We start from the raw sequence: 12,211 nt of genomic DNA, 5'->3' as shown, positions 1-12,211 counted from the left end.
CAACGTCACACTGCTGAGATGTGGCAGAGCCAAGCCACGACCACGTTTTTCTGACAGCAGATCTTATGCACGCAACTGTTAGGCTATCCTGCCTCTTGTTCCACAAATATTTAGTGAGAACCACTCAAGCCAAGGTGCTGAAACGTCAAGGCTGAGCAAGACATGAATAGATCATTACTAAATTATTTGTGATCAGAGCTTTTTAGCTCTCCAGTGTTGATTACTTTCAAAGTGCTTCCATCCTTCTCTCTGTGATGCACTTGGACCCACACAGCCTTCCAAGGAAGTCAGTGTGGGTGTTCTCTGCCTGTGATGGAGCTGGATGCTGATGCTCAGAGAGGAGAAAGGACTAGTTTGAATAACACACCAGGTTGGTGTCACGTCCAAGGTCTCCAACCTCCATTAGACAACCCAGAATATTCAAACAGGCTCCTGGTGGCCAGAATTAGTCCCAAAGCTGAGGATTAGTAAAAGTGGAGAGAAATCACTCCTGTTGATTTATACTGTTCATTTATAAATTCTCTTTAGATTCACAGAGAAGGGCATCTAAGGAGAGATCTCTGGATTCAGTAGAGGTGTGTGTGGTGAAGTCCCCGGCAGACCTTATTATGGTCCCTCAGACCTTGTCGCCATTTGGGCTTCTTCTTGGTCCAGAAATCCCAATAAATGGAATTATGGAGCTGCAATCCTAGTGGTCTAACCTGTGAATTTGCCAGCATGTGCTGTAATTTTCTCTCCCTTCTCTCTTCTTATCTTCTCCCCAGCTCCATCACGCACAGACCTGGTTTCTGAATAATGAACGATACAGTATACACTCTGCAGCCTCAATCTCCCTGCTATTTCTTGTGGAAATGAGTTTTGACCTTAATTAACTGTTCAGGAACGGGGCACATTGCTATACCCACTGTGATTAGAGCAAAGAATTAGCCCTGAAGATAAACAATAAAAGTGTAAGGTTGAGGGGTGACTTACGGAATTATAAAGTGAGTAAGGAAGCTTCAGTCTCCCCTGAAGATGTTATATAATTCATTGCAAGACTGATCGTGCTTGTGCTAGAATGAACATTGGGGAGAATGTTGCTTCTCCACTGAAGGGCTCAATTCTTTAATAATTCCTGTCACTGTCCAGGGTACTGACCTAGCTATTGGAGAGTCCAAATATTTGACCATTTCCAAGGACTTACTTGTTCTAGGTATGGCGTAAAGGTAATGGCTGGTCATGACATAGATTGAGATCCCAAGTCTATCACTGATTCTGGTGACATTGGTCTCAACCGCTCAGATCTCTAACCTGTCAATTGGAGAAAAATGCTTACACTCCTCACTGCACAGAGCGATGAAAAAGATTCAGTATCATTAAATGTGTTTTTTTTGAGATCAAAGAATGGTGATGCTTTTTTCCCATTACAGTTGACATTCAATATATATTAGTTTCAGGTGTACAGCATAGTGGTTAGATATTTATATAACCCCCAATTAAATGTATTTCAAAATCTGGTTTTGTACCTTGAAAATATGGTGATGATGGTGGTGATGGTGGTGATTCAAGCCACCCCAAACTTCTCCCTGCTCTCTGAACATGACATGACTTTACTTTCTCAAGGTCTTGACTTGTGCTGTTCCTTAGAAATGCCCTCCTTTGTCTAACTGGATAACTCCTATTCAGTCTTCAAGGCCCATCTTAAATGTTTCCTCCTCAGGAAACCTTCCCTGATTTCACTTTCTCCTTTGTGCTTCTAGGTCCCTTTGTACTTCTCTCTCCTACAAGACCTAAGGTACAATTTATTGTCCTATTGTAGGAATATCTGTCTCCTCTCCCCAAATCAGAGCATCTCCAAGGCCAGAGATGCCTTACGCATCTCTCTATCCACAAAACTTAACTCAGGGCTTGTCATTTACATTGTGTGTCTGAAAGAATGGATGTGGCTTCTCCCAGAAGGAAAAGAAGGGAGACATTAGAGCTATTTCCCAGAGGAAAAAATAGCACCACAGACTCAAATTTTAAAATCTGTGCTCAGCAGTTGAAGTCTAAACACAAGACAAAAGAAAAAGCAAGAGCTTGGAAGTCAGGTGGTTCCAGGTTTGAAGGCTTTATCTTATGTGCTGGCTCTGATCAGGGAACGCCTCCTCTTTTCTCTGAGTCTCAGTTCCCTTGCCTATAAAACTAAGAAGGTCATATTCTGTGTGGTGGGATCTCTACAGAGATTTAATGAGAACAACCCAAGTTTCCATCAACAGAAGAATGCATCTGATGGACTATTATGCAGCTGTAAAAATGAATAAACCACAGCTACAGGCATTCATGTTGATGAAGATCAGATAGTTAGTATTGAGACAAAGACATCAATCCCATAAGAATCCACAGCATATGGGACCATGTCCATAAAGTTCAAAAACAAGCAACACTAAACACTCTATTTAGAGACAGAATAGCATAACCACTAAGAACTCTGGAGCCAACAGTGTTTAAAGAGCGGCATTCCCTCCTCCTAGCTGAGTGCCCCTAAGGGAGTTACTTAACCTCTCTGTGCTCCAGTTCCTTCACCTGCAGAGTATTGAAGACAGCATCAGTCCCTACTTCAAAGGGTTGTTGTAAGGAATAAAAGAATGAACATGTGCAAAGTGCTTAGCTGAGTGCCTGGTACAAAGCACACATGATGTAAATATTAGCTCCTAGTATTATTTTGGTCTTGGTTATTGTTATTATTTACAAGCATGTACCTGCTGGCAAAACTGTAAAGAAAAGCAAGGGAGATGATTAAAACAAAAGTTCGGGGAGTGGTTTCTTTTAGGGCCTTCTCAATTGTGAATGATGTTCTGCTTTATGAGCCAAGTGGTGAGTACACAGACAGTCGTACTATTATTATTCTTTAACCGTCTACATAGATTTTCACCATGTTGTATGTATGCCGTGTTTAACGATACAATTTTTTGAAAGATTAGGTGGAATTAATTCTTGCAAAGGATCAGCACCCTTTTTCTCCTCCTCCTCCCAGCTGAAATCGAGCCTTTTCCGCAGGCTTCTGGATGACGTATTTGCCGTCACAACGGGGCCTCAACCTCCTGGAGAGGAACTTATCTGTTCAGCAGCCATCCCCATCCATCATCCCCCAAGCAGTGTGTTTTACATTCATCTGCGGATGAAGATAAAAGGGTGGTGTGGTGCCCTTTTGAAGATTGCTGGCAGGATAAGCGTGAAAAGGAAGGATTTCATATTTTACCCTGGGCGTTCCAGCAGCCGCCTGCCTCAGAACTGAAGAAGCTTGGCTTGCTTCTCAAGTGTTTACTGAAAAGCAAAATGCCCAAGGAAGAACAGGCAATGCCTAGGCCCAGCAATGCAACATCTCCAGGTGAAGAATGTATCACCTATGCCATCATCACATTTCATTGGAGCGTTCTGATGTTCCAGGGATTTGCCCAGTGTGCTTTGGGGCAAGCACAGGTCACGAGAGGCTGTATACAAGAAATCCTGTAACAGATATGGTACCTTAGCATCCAAATGAGATACCACTGGAGAATACTGAACGGACAAGTGACATGATTTGATTTCATTTTAAAAGGATCCTCCTGGCTGCTGTGTGGAGAATGAATTTGGGGACAGGGATGGAGGCAAGGCGGGCGATGGGGAGGCTACTATAATAACTGAGATTAGATATCATAGCTGCTTCGGCCAGAATAATAACACGGCTGGCTTTAAGAAGTCATCAGGTTCTAGATTATGTGGAAGGTCCGATTTCCTGACAGACGATATACGGAGAGTGAGGAAAAGAAAGCAGTGAAATGGACTCCAGGTAGCTGCCAGGATGGAGTTACCATGTATGAGATGTGGGAGGTACAGGTGTGGGAGGCTGGACACCTTCGGTTGGATGTCTATTGATGTCCGAGTGACGATGCTGAGCAACACTGTATGGATTGGGAGAGACTGAGGCTGGAGATAGTACTTTCTGTGGGAGTTGTCAGAGCACAGCTTGTGTATAAAGCTCTGGGACTGGATGAAACCCTGTGGGAGTGAGTGTGGAGAGGGAAGAGTCCTGAGTCCTGAGATGCCCTGGTGTGTACAAGGCGAGCAACGCGGAAGGACCAGGAAAGGAGGTGAGAAAGGAGGAGGCAGGTAGGGAGAACAGCCAGGAGCATGTCTGTCCTGGGAGCCACGTGAAGAAAGCGTTTCAAGACGAAAGCATCTCAGCAATCAGTTGTCACAAATACTGCTCACAGTTCAGGCTAGAAGAACACTAAGGATGGTCCACTGGATGTGGCCAAACAGAGCTCACTGGTGACCTTGCCAGGAGCAGTTTCAGAGCAGCTTGGCTGCAGTGGGCTCCAGGGAGACTAGGCGAGGAAGAATGAGAGGAACCTGGACAACTCTTTGGAGTAATTTTTTCTCTAAAGGGAACAGATGGTGGCTGGAGTGGGATGTAAGGTCAAAGGAAGTTTTTATTGTTGTTATTTTTGTTTGTTTTGTTTTCAGAAGGGAGCTGTTTGCAGCAAATGTGCTTGCTGATGGAAATGACTCAGTCGAAAGTGAAAAGCCGATGACACAGAAGAGAAAAGGATCAACTACGGGGGTGATGTGCTTAATTCGGTGCAAGACAAGGAAGCCAGGGCCCCAGCGGAGAGCCTGGCACCTCCGTGGGGACGGGAAGGGGGCTGATGTGCGGTTTCACCTGGGGAAGGTTGGCAGGTGTGGTGGCGGCAGGAGCTCACGATGGGGAAAATCTCTTCCTGTTTGTTTGGGGGAAAGAAAGCAAGGTTATTAACCAAGACTGAAGAGGAAGAGTTGCAGGGCCGAAGAGAGAATTATGAAACCTATCTAGCAGCTGGAATCATGGAAATGCAATAGGACTGGGCAGTGAGCGAGCATGAATTTAAAGTGAAAAATAGCTCCAACATGTGGATGTACACAGCCACAGGTGTGGAAAATGCCAGCACTTGAATTTAACCTGGGTTGAGGTTTTCCCAGGTGAGTGTAAGGAGGTAGGGACTGATTATAACAAGAGCCTTCTCTCTCTCTCTCTCTTTCTCCACACATACACATTAACACAGCTAGACACCTTGAGGGGATGTGGAGGGAGGTGTTTGTCACTTTCAGAAATATGATAGAACTGTCAGCTGTGTGACAGGTCCATCATTGTGAAGTGAGCTGCATGCATTTTGATTCTAACGTGACTGTTGCATCTGTTCTGCATTGGTGTATCATCTTGCCCCGCCCCCCACCCCCACCCCCATCAAACCAGAGAATGAAAACAAAGAAGAATCATGAGCATCGGGAAAGGAGGAAGTGGGAATTACCACCACAAAACTAGAAGTGTATGTCTGAGACTGTTCTCTTCATTCCCTCAACCCCACGTGTCTGAAACAAAGTGCCCGGTACTTGAGGGGTCATGAATGATTCTCTTTCTCCTCCTGCCCTGGAAAGGCATAAATCACAAAGGGGCCCATTTTGGGACAAGCAGACTCTCATCAGCATCTAATTCAAGTACAAGAAAATTGCTGGGGACAGGCAGCGAGCCGAGAGCTAATTCAGCTGGGAGAGGGGGAGCGTGTGGACAATGGCCACCGATACAGGTGGGAGTGTTCAATCTTATTGGGAAGGACTCCTAATTATGTGATTCAACACCTAGATAAAGGATTTTTAAAGCACAAATAGCTTTTTCTGTAATAGCTTTTCCTTTTCTTAGGTGTACCTGGGCAGAGAGACAGAGGACAAAGGAAAATGTCTCAGTGACCCAAGCAGTGTGGATCCCTGTGTGCTCAGTAAGACACAGCAGCCCAGGTTTGTGGGCTCACAACTGCCCGGGGATGGGGACTGTGGATGGTGGTGAGGGTGGAGGATGGGCAAAGAGTTGCTGCTCCTGAGCCCAACCCCAATTAGTTATCAAAGGCAGTCTGTTTACAACAGTCCTGTGAAAGGAAGGTTTTTAAAGCTCTGTGGGAAGGAGTTGGGGATCGATTAGCAATGTCTGCCCTGAACATGGAAGTGGCAAGCGGTGGTGCATATGCCATGTATCAGCCATTCGTTACCCAGGATGCTTTTGTGGAAAGCATATCAATCCCCCTAGATGCGAGCCTGGCTGTAAGGCAATAGGGCAGTGTGTCAGGTCAATAGGTCCTTCCCAGGATGTAAATCCACATCCTACCTCCACCATTCCACTACCCATGTGACCTTGGGCAAATAACTACACCTCTTGGAGCCCCGTCTTCTTCTTCCTCTTTTTCTTCTTCTCTTCTTCCTCCTCCTCCTCCTCCTCCTCCTCCTCCTCCTGCTGCTGCTTCTTCTGCTTCTTTTGCTTCTGTCGGTACAAAAAGGAAGTATGGGAAGAATAATCACTGCCTTACTGGTGGTTTTGAGCATAAAATGACTATTAAAGCCCTTTGTGTGCTGTGAATTTCTATACTACAATAGCACAAAGCATTCTTAATATAGTTATAATGATTTCTATTATTAGTTTTTGGTATACTGTCAACTACGCGCCAGGTACCCTGCTTGGTACTTTTATGTATGTTATCTTATTTATTTCTCATAATGGCTCTGCAAGTGAAGTACTCATCATTGTCTCCATTATATAGAGGGGAAAACTGAGTTTCACAAAGGGGAGGCGTGCGGACAGAGCCAGGAGTGCAGTTTCCAGGCTCTCGGCCTCACGTGGAAAGGTGCTCACTCAGGTAGTAAATGGCCATCAACTGGGATTGGATGGCCGTCAGCTGTAACCAGTGAGCCGTTGGCCACTAATATAACTGCTGTGGCTACGCTAGTGGAAAATGGGGGTTAGCAAGAAGATGGTGGGTCAGCTAGCAAGCATGGATTGCAGTCAGCATGGTGGATTGCAGCTAGCGAGGGGAGTCGGTCAGTTGGCAGAAAAGCGGACAGCAGGTCGCACGTCCGGTGAACCCAGCCTCCAGTGAGACTATAGTGGTGTGACTCCCCTACCTATGGCTCCGTGGGTGTTCCTTTTTGCCCTCACCATATCCTGTGTTCTTATGTGGGGAGCGGGAGCTGAGACCCCACCTGTCACCCCACATGACAGGAGGTGACTCACTCATTGTCACACAGGCAACGGGGATGGATCTAGGATATGAACCAGGCTGGAGAGACCTCAAAGTCATTGCCTTTAATCTCCACTCTCCATTTCTTAGCACCAATCAGCCTAGGAGCCCAGCTTCCTAGGTCTGAGTTCCAGTTGCTTTGAAGACCCATAGAGTCGAAGAGGTTTGCAGAGTTTCCCCCAAGGGGAAGAGAGGCCAAGCCTGGGACACTGGACAGTTGGCTCCCTCTCCCCACTCAAACCTGAGCAGCTCTCATTTCCTCTATTTCCCATGTCAGGATTCCAGGCATGATTTAATTTGAAAAGGAATCCTGCTGCTTAAAAGAAGTTTGAAAACCATCTCCTTAGATGATGGTGGCTGTCATTTATGCAGCATCAGTTCTTATATACCAAGCCTTTCACATACGCTATTCCCAACCCTCAGTAACAAAACTACAAGGGAGGCATTGTGATCCCCATTTTTTAGAAAAGGAAACAGCAGTGCAGAGAGATTCAGTGTCTGGCTCGTGGTCACTTTGGTAGTTGTGTCTAAGCAGGTCTTTCAATTAAGATGGGTCTGATTTTGAAGTCAGTCATTAAAGCTTCAGGCTCCTGCACCATCTCTCTTAGTGGAGGCAGTTTATAATTAGTATCATTTCATTGTTATTGTGAGAAAAGATACTCCCGGGGAGGGATTGTCCAAATGATGGAGGGGAGGTCAGCCAAGGGATATTTGGATTCCACGCCGGTGAATCTCTAAGCCAACAAGGGTGCTGACCTGCTGTAACAAGCAATCTTCTTGTTATTTAAAAACTATCCAAACAGCGTGAGTATCGAGGCAGAACTGAGAACTAGATTTTACCAGTTGAGACCCTGTGCCTAGAAAATTTTTTCAGTTTTTCAGGAAGATCACTGACAAACATAATTTGAAAATCTTTCTCCTTAACATGCTGCCTCCTGTCAAAGAATAGGATTCTCATGCATATTTCATCCTGTGTCTTTTTAATTAAAAGCTATTATATATCTATTTTTCAGCTGCTATAGTGGGTGGGAGGGAATGGAAGTGTTCATTCAACACTTGTTATGCCCCTTTTACATGCCAGCCCTGGGATGAGCACGGGGATATGCGAAGGTGATTAAGACACAGCCCCTCCGTTCAAGAGGGTTACAACCCAGTTGTGGGGGGAAGAGATATGTAAATAACTAAGTGTAATGAGAGGAGAGGCCCAATGTCTGTGATGGAAGCATATTCATGGGGAGGAGGGATTTCTAACAGGTGAACTCCGAGTCAAATCCAGCCCATCAGAGTATGGTGAGGGCCTCGTGAAAATTAAGTGTGTGAACAATTATCAACAGATTTCACATAAAAATCTAGATTTAGAAATTCCCATGAAAAATCGGAAGATCTGGCAACACTAGGCCTGGATTTCCAGACAGTAACCATCAGCTGGAGCTGAGTAGGGGCCACCCTCCTAAAAAAACTCAATTCTCCACTTTGCCTCAGTCCCCACCCCTCCTTATTGTCCTACACCTGTCCTGCTAGGCTCATTTATGCAGCCACCCTGGCCTCTGGATGGTCTCAGTTGGTGATAATTTTATAGGACTGCGAGACAGCAAAGCCTCTCTGGCCTGGGCTTGCTGCCTCTCAGATCTTCCCCTGGGCTATAGAGCCTGGTCTCTAACTACGACTCCTGTGACCTTGGGCAGATCATTTCTTCTCTCTAGATCTAAATTTCCTCATGCTTTATAATTATTGAATTCTGGTACAGGTAGGCTTTTTAAAAAATGTTGAGGGAAGGAAGGAAAGAAAGAAGAAAAGAAGGAAGGAAGGAAGGAAGGAAGGAAGGAAGGAAGGAAGGAAGGAAGGAAAAGAGGGAGGGAGGAACTGTCATGTTACTTTCTCAGACTTTTTGTGAAAATCAAACAGGCCCTTAGGAACAAGCCTGTAAAATTTAAAGTAATATACAGACATAAGGTATTTTTAATAAAATAGTTGTGTTTCTGAATTTGCAAAAAGCATCCTATGGAATCCTAGAATGGTGAGAGTCTACTTAAAAACATGTATTATCAATGTTTTGGAAATAGGGTTTTAAATTCAATATTGTTCGTCTTGCAGGACTTGTCAGAGACTTTATTGTGCCTTAAAATGAGGTATACATTCTCACTAGAGGGAGATCCCATGTGGGTATCTCGTACCTGGCTGGCCAGGGAGCTCTTCCTTCACAGAATGTCATGAAGGACAGTGTTCTACGATACATACTTGGAGAAATGCTGAGTTGCTGTTATGCACGAGGACACGCCAATCACTAGGGAAAGTGTTGATCATTATCACATAAAAAGAGTGACAGAAAGTATAGATGTGGATTCTGAATTTTAGTTCAGTGCTTTTTGTACAATAGTTTCTTTCTTCAGTGATCCTTTCCTAACCACGACTATTTCTCTCCACCCTTTAGGCTGACTTGAGGCCTCCCTTAGGCTCCCACAACTTCTCCTTTCCGCCACGCTTCCTCCAACCCAGCACACAGCAGCTGCGTGGTAATCCCATAGACGATGGATTCCATGAGGCCTGTGCACCTTTGTCTTATCACGTCTGTCTCGCACATCAATAAATCCCCAGAGCCTAGCAGTGCCTGATACATAGATTCTCTCTCTCTCTCTCTCTCTTTCTCTCTGATACATATTCAGTTTTCTTATATTATATATAGATAATAGAAAAGCAGATAGAAAAAAAAGATAGGATCATATGTATATACATATATATGATATATATTTAAATAAATAGCTAGAAAGAAAGAAAAAGACAGAATAGATAGGATCTAATATATATCTAATATACATTCAGAGATCGATATAGATAGATAGATAGATAGATAGATAGATAGATAGATAGATAGAATCTAATATATATCTAATATATATTCAGATAGCTAGATAGCTGGATGGGTGGATGGAAAGAAAGAAGGAAGGAAGGAAGGAAAGAGAGAGAGAGAGAAAGAAAAAGAAAGGAAGGATCTAATATATATATATATATTTATAGTCAGATAGCTAGATAGATGGATGGAGGATGGCTGGCTAGAAATAAAGATAGATGAATGGATGGATAGATGGATAGGTAGAAGGGAAGAATAAACCTCTCTTTACAATTGTGTTTCCACATAAAATTTCAGGATGGAGGATTTTCCTTGAAGCGCCCAAATAATTCAAGAGGTAAGGGAAAAGCAACATTTTTATGCCAATTATCTGACAAACAGATTGCCTGGGTATTTGTCCGACTTCCCTTCTGGGTCTGCTTTTTCAGCATGGAGACAAGAACAGACACAGACGCTCTGTTCCAAGTAAATTACCTTCCATTGAGTCAATCGCGCTGTGGCAAGCAGGATGGTTTTTTTTTTCTTTTTTTTTTCCATCACAAAGTGTTTCCTCAAAGTCTGCCTTTGATTTGCCTTCCCAAGGCTTCACAACCTCCCAGCTTCTCCAGAGTTGCTGCTTTGATAAAGGCATTCAGTCTCTCTGGTTTCCGTTTTGCTGGGCATGTTGGATGCCTGTGGGAAGGCAGGTCCTGCTGGAAAATGAGCAGAGCATTTCAGCCCATGTGACCTGAATTTCACAGCAGCTCCGAGCTCTGGCTCTACAGCAAGCAGTGGAGGGTCTGCGCAAAACCCAGGACCCCCAATGGGAAGGGGCACGGGAGGATAGCTACTCCAGAACCCTGAACAGAGGACAACACCTCTGAGTCCAAGAGGCTGCAAACATGGGGGACAAAGGGAACTGACAATTAAGTCCTTACTGTGTACCAGGCCTTATGTTCAATTATTATCCCCATTTTAGCGATGGGAAAACTGAGGCTCAGAGAATCAAAGCAACCTGTTTCATAACCATGAACCCATCTCTGTCTGATTCCAGTAGATCAGAGGTCATCAAGGTTTTCCTGCAAAGGGCCAGATGGTAAATTTTTTCAGCAACTAGTCAACTCTATCGTTATAGCATAAAAGCAGCCCCCTATGATGCCTAGATGAATGGGCATGGCTATTTTCCTATGAAACTTTATTTGGCCCACAGGCCACAGTTTGCCACCCTGCAATACATGCTACTTCCTCTGAGGCTGATTCATATTACCCTTCTTTACTGAGTGCTTATTGTGTGTGAAGAACTGTGCTGGGCACTTAAGCTGTATTTTCTGGTTTCATCTTTACATCGGTTCTTGAAGGTCTTATTATTCTCCTCATTTGTGAGTCTGAACACTTGTATGGCCTCCTTGCATATATATCACTGAGCCAGAAACAAGGCAACTTTGGAGGTCTCCCATTTTCCTCCTACATCACGTGGGTTTTCACATTTTCCTTTGCAACCGCACAACATAAGCAGGCATGTGTTTGCAAAGGTCACGGAATTCAAATAAAGTGCACGATGCTTCCTTTTCTTCTGCAGAAATCACAAGAAAATATAATGAGACAGCATTACTTTGCATTGATTAGCAGGTCCGTTTCTGTCCTGCGGGAAAGCCTTCGACCTAGGGAGGAGTGGTTGGCAGGGAACTGAGAGCTTTTCCCCTAGGATGAAGCCAGAGAACTCTTTCTTGCCTGAAAACAAACAGGAAGTGACAGGCATTGCCACTTCCTAGGAACAGTGAGAATGAATGCTACTTCCTCTTTGGAGATAAATGTGTGCTGTAGAGATGAGCATGTAACGTGGCCTGGGCCAAATGGCTCCTGCACTCTCAAATGTCTCCCAACATACTCTTACCGTGAATGGATTTCCACCGTGACTGTTACCTTTCTAAGAATAACATAAAGGCTCCATCAGTCATTAACACAATAGTGTGAATTAGGTCAACCTCAGAGCAGAAAAAGTACTGGACTGGGAGCAGAGAAATGTGGATTTGAAAACACTGACTTCAGCCACTTGAACCAACTGTGTGGCCACAGGCAAATCATATTTTCCTCCATGGGATATAGAAGCTGAACCAGAGCAAAGGTTATAAGTGGTCTGTAAGTCACAGGGAGCCCTGAGATATATTCTATCTCTGTTAAATATTTTTTTATTTTTAATGGGATCATTAATTTTTAACATTTTAAAAAGAACACTTAGTAATTTATTTAAATATATTTAAATTTACATTTAGTACTGAAATTTAATCATATATTTAAATAATACATTTAAAAATAATTTTTAATTTGAGATCTTTTTTAA

General features: G+C 43.9%; 1 long non-coding RNA gene across 1 annotated transcript; it reads left to right on the top strand.

The window, feature by feature from the left end:
* The first annotated feature begins 3,058 nt into the window (after positions 1 to 3,058).
* LOC141569210 (uncharacterized) lies at positions 3,059 to 10,229 on the top strand. The gene is made up of 3 exons (XR_012492681.1): positions 3,059 to 3,349; positions 4,468 to 5,772; positions 10,189 to 10,229. It is a non-coding gene; the product is annotated as an uncharacterized LOC141569210 (long non-coding RNA).
* Positions 10,230 to 12,211: the final 1,982 nt, after the last annotated feature.

Source organism: Rhinolophus sinicus, linkage group LG16 (genome assembly GCF_036562045.2).
Source record: "Rhinolophus sinicus isolate RSC01 linkage group LG16, ASM3656204v1, whole genome shotgun sequence".
NCBI classification, from domain to species: domain Eukaryota; kingdom Metazoa; phylum Chordata; class Mammalia; order Chiroptera; family Rhinolophidae; genus Rhinolophus; species Rhinolophus sinicus.
This window is presented reverse-complemented; position numbering and strand designations above follow the sequence as displayed.